The sequence below is a fragment of the Myotis davidii genome, unplaced genomic scaffold (assembly GCF_000327345.1).
Source record: "Myotis davidii unplaced genomic scaffold, ASM32734v1 scaffold148, whole genome shotgun sequence".
NCBI classification, from domain to species: domain Eukaryota; kingdom Metazoa; phylum Chordata; class Mammalia; order Chiroptera; family Vespertilionidae; genus Myotis; species Myotis davidii.
This window is the reverse complement of record NW_006299479.1, coordinates 1,093,763-1,098,631: the sequence shown is the minus strand read 5'-3', so window position 1 is coordinate 1,098,631 and position 4,869 is coordinate 1,093,763. Positions and strand designations below refer to the sequence as shown.

The 4,869-nt window shown below is 52.7% G+C and overlaps 1 protein-coding gene across 1 annotated transcript in view; it reads left to right on the top strand.

Annotated features, from left to right (window-relative positions):
• FLI1 (Fli-1 proto-oncogene, ETS transcription factor) overlaps positions 1-4,869 on the top strand; it is a 69,372-nt gene that overhangs the window by 5,138 nt on the left and 59,365 nt on the right. The gene's annotated exons all lie outside the window — the stretch shown is intronic.

Genomic DNA, 4,869 nt, shown 5'->3' with positions numbered 1-4,869 from the left:
GGCCTCACACACCCTGTAACTCCTGCTCTCGGGCCTTCCGAAGGGGCGTCCTGAGGGCTGAAGCTTGCAGTGTGAAGCATGCCACACACACCTGGGTGGGAAGCCGGCTGCAGGATTCCCGAGAAGCTATGAGCATCTACTCTGTATGGGCCTTAAATTAGGGGTGAGGTCAGTGCGATGGCTTTATTACAGGTGATTTCCTTTCTTTTCTTGAAATTTGCTTTTAACTTGTTTCATCTTCTTTTCAAAACCAAAATTCATCTGCAGATATCTATGTATAGATCCTATAGAAATCCTAAGGACAACACATATTTGCTTAATTAAAAAAATTAAATATATGTTTTTATTAATTTGAGGGAGAGAAAGGAAGGGAGAGGAAGAGGGAAATAGAAACATGATGAGAGAGAGAGACATCGAATGGCTGCCTTCTGCACACCCCCTACTGGGGATCGAGCCAACAACCTGGGCATGTGCCCTGCCAGGGGATCAAACCGGGGACCTCTTGGTTCATGGGTTGATGCTCAACCACTGAGCCACGCCAGCGGGGCAAGATTTGCTTAATTTTGCACAATGTGTACACATTACATGGAAGACACACATGACAGGTCCCAATGTAGCCGTGTGGCTTGATTGGTCTTGAGACTTTACATGATCCGCGTGAGTCTTGGGCATCCCTTGATGGTGAGCCTGGCTATAGCTTCGTGAATAGGTTGACACCCACTGAGTGAAGGTGCCCCGAGTTCAATGGGAAGATAGAGAAAATGTTTTTGGTCGAAGGGGTATTCTTTGGGAGAGGTCTTTGAAATCTCCTTTTATTCAGATACTGAAGATTGCTCATTTTGTTTTAAATGGCTTAACAGTTTGCAAGGCACTTCTTGGAAATAAGTAGTGGTCTCTATAAAACAATGTTCCCTGAACACGCAAAAATAGGACCAGAGGAGAATGGAGCTTATGTCCCAGGGTGAAAAAAAAAAAAGGCCAGGCTGCAAGGTTCACTTCCCCCATGCCGTGGCCCCCATGGTGTGGCCTCCCTGCCATGGCCTCCCTGCTGTGACCTCCCTGCCGTGGCCTCCCTGCCGTGGCTTTTTGACCCGTGGCTTTCTGAGTCATGGCCAAGATGGACATGCTCAGAGTTAACCTGTCGGAGCCACCACCCCCTTTCTGCCCTATTGTGGCCGCCCAGCCCTCCTGTCACCTGTCCCAGTGCGTCAGCTGCCCGTGGGCCCCGGCCGTGTGCTAGCTATAATTGCAGGTCTCAATACGAATCCGCGGTGGTGTAGACCAGCTGAATGGCCGAGACTTCTCCCTCCATCTGTGCTCCTCCTCCCCTTCCTCTTGTTTTCATCCGGGCCCTTCACAGGTGCCAGCTGCCTCGGTAAAGAGCAGTCTTTATGCTGTGCTTCACCTGGACACCCCCGCCCCCCAGCAGTAGCTGTGGAGCCCAGTGGCCACACACGAGGGGGTGCTGTCTGGAGGAGGCAGAGCGGCTGAGAGCATGGGAATAAAGGTGTGTGTGGCTTCCGTCTCTCCTGAGCCGTCAGAGCAGGGCTGGCCTGGCAAAGGCTGCAGTCCAGGCTGGGGGCCAGACTTCTCCCAGAGGGCACCCCTGTGCAGATCCTAGCTGAGGGGGTCTGAGGGTGAGGACAGGGCCTGTTCAAACAGAGCATCCCGCCCAGCTGGGGAGCAGGTGTGAACACAGGGGCTGAGGAGGAAGCAGACAGATGCGAGTTTCTATGGGATAGGAAGTAAGGAGGCTCCGAGCACTGAGCAGCTCCCAGGAGTCACCTGGCCTTGACCATGGTTCTGACATTGTCTTCCAGGAGCTGGAGCTCTTGCCTCCTCAGTACCCACCTCCCAGCAGGTGCCTTTTCTTACCAGGCGGCATACCCGGTAGCTTTCACCAAATGGTTTCTTTTTTCAAACATATTTTTCTCCACTCCTGGCACCAGGACTGGCCCTGCCAGCGGTGCCTAAATGGCTATCATTTCAGGGATTTTTGAGGTTCTGTCTTCTCACCTCTGTATGGCGGGGGTCAGTTTGGGGCTCAGAAGCCCCCCCTCCCCCGAGGCCTGGCTGATGTGGGAAAGGATGTTTTGAAACTAGTCTCTCCGGGGTCCCTAAGGGGACACAGAGCAGCCTCTGCCCCCGTCACGCTGCCCCTGGACAGAGTGCTCTCCAGGCTGAAAGGCATCGTCCCTGCCCATGGCCCTCGCGCTCTCGCTTCCTCCCGGGGAAGTGTGTGCTCGGGCAACCCCACCCTCTGCCATGGAGTTCCCAGCCAATGAGACGCTGCTCTCCTGGTTGAAGGCCAACTTAATCCTCCCACTTCTGCTGCACTTGAGTTGTTTCACAGTGGACAAGTACGCTGAGAAAGGCTGCCAGGCCCTGGTGGCTTGGTGTGTGGTGCATATGCATGGGTGTATGCACACATGTGCATGTGTGCATGTGTGTACCTGGGTGTGCATGCATGCTCTAAGTGTGTGCATGTGTGTGCCAGTATGCATTGGATGTGCATGTATGCACGTGCATGCTGGAGTATGCGTGTGTATGGGTGTGTGTGCATTGGGTGTGCATGCATGTGTTGGGGTGTACATGTATGTGCGAATGTGTGCACTGGGGTGAGGATGTGTGCTTATGTGTGTATATGTTGGGGTGTGCATGCATGTGTTGGGGTGTACATGTATGTGCGAATGTGTGCACTGGGGTGAGGATGTGTGCTTATGTGTGTATATGTTGGGGTGTGCATGCATGCACGTGTGTGTTGTTGTGTGCATGTGTGCATGCATCTGTGTGTATGTGTGTGTGCACATACCCTCACTTGCGGTTAGCCATGAGGAGCCCAGTGAGCTTGGCCATGGCCCAGCTCAGACCCAGGACCAGGGTCTTTCAGGGACGGCTTCATCTCAGGCCAAGTCCTTAAACAGCAGAAGCCAAAGGCCAGCCCCTGGTGAAAAGTCCTGATGAGCTACTGCCTCCCTCGCACTGCCACGGGGACATTAAACCTTCAACAGTCTGGGTTTCTGACGGCTGGCTCTTGGTTCTCTGCCTGGAAAAACAGTAGGCGAATAGTAAAACCTTAAATTCTAACATGTGTAAGTTATACATCTTATTTTCATTTTCAGCCCATGTTCCCCTCTGTACGACATCAGGAAAAAATTACCGTCTGACTTCTAATATCTCAGTGGAGCATTTATCTCCCAGCCATGATAAGTGATCTTCAATATTTTTTTCCCTTCAGATTAAGAAACAAATTCATTTAATTTACTTTATTGAATGTGCTCAGTCGTGGCTGGGCTGCTCTCCCTGTGAATGGAGCTACTGCCACCGCCTTGCGAGAGGAGTGGGACCCCATCTGGCAGTGCCCTGCTGCCTGGGACCTCCTGATGGTCCGTCCCCGACCACAGCAGAGTGAGGGAGGCAGCGGCCAGGCCTTCCGAAGGCCGGAGGGGTTGGGCGGCCGAGCTGGGCGACTGTCATCTGAACCTCATCTGAACTCCTGGGTCTGAAGGCTGGTCTGGATTCTTGAGAGAGCTGGCTGGTCTCCCGCGTGGAAGAACCGGAGCTTCCTGCTCCGTAGACCCACAGCTGCAGCCTCCCCTTGGCCTGGCTGCCTGCGTTGGTCCTGCTGCTGCTGAGTGGCGAGTGAAAGCTAGGACAGGGCTGGATGCCACTTGCCCTGGGCACGTGAAGAGGGTCCATGACGCTGCCCTGGGGTATGTGGCATGTCCTGCCAACCTGCTCTGAGCGCCAGGAGGCCGCAAGCTCGGATCTCCAGATGGCTGCTTGTTGCTGACGGAAGCCAGTGAGCAGCCTCTTGCAAAACCTCAGGGGCTAACTGGGCTACAGGCTCTGAGACCAGGTTGGGTGATTGGCTCTGTCCTGTGTGCACCTCTGTATACTTCCCCTGCGAGTGTGGTGCCAGGGCTGGGAAACGCCACAAGGCCACAGCCTCTCTATACCAGGTTGAAGTTCTTGGATTCTATTCCTCCTCCACCCAGCAAGCAGCTCTTTCGCATGTGTGTTTGGATGGGGAAGCTTAATATTAAAGACCCTGCTGCCATGTGTACTAGCTGGGTGACCCTGGCCCAGTCACCTCGCCTCTCAGTTGCCTTAACCATAGCAAGGACCCATTAACCCTTGCCAGGCCTATCTTGGATGGCTATTGGGAAGTTCAGATAGAACAACGTATGAAAAATGTGTTGAAATGATATGTATGCAATAGAAATAATTCGCTCAGGAAACAGCTATCGCTTATCCTCTGTACAAGGTTCTGTACAAAGCTGGCGATCATCTACATCGAGGTTACAAAAAGGCAATGTCACCATCGCAGGAAACTCCCTAATCCAGCAAGGGCCTGGGCACCTGCCAAGCTAACAGGGCATGACAATCCAGGGACCAGTGCAGACACACTGTGGAGAGCCAGGTGTAGTCTGCCTGGTAACAAGGTGAAAATTGTCAGCTGCAGGCAGGTGGGAGCTGCAGTCCTGTGCTGAGAAGTCCAGACTCTAGTCCAGTGGTTCTCAATCTTCCTAATGCCGTGACCCTTTCATACAGTTCCTCATGTTGTGGTGACCCCCAACCATAACATTATTTTAGTTGCTACTTCATAACTGTAATGTTGCTACTGTTATGAATCGTAATGTAAATATCTGATATGCAGGATGCATTTAAGCGATCCCTGTGAAAGGGTTGTTCGACCCCCAAAGGGATCGCGACCCACAGGTTGAAAACCGCTGCTCTAGTCTGAGGGCAGTAGGAGCTGCCAAAAGTTTGTAAGTACGGCAATTCTAGAACCAGGCTGGGATTGGAAGAAAACTCTGGTGGCAGTGTGGAGAATAGAAATATGGTCACAGTGCCTAGCTGGTGTGG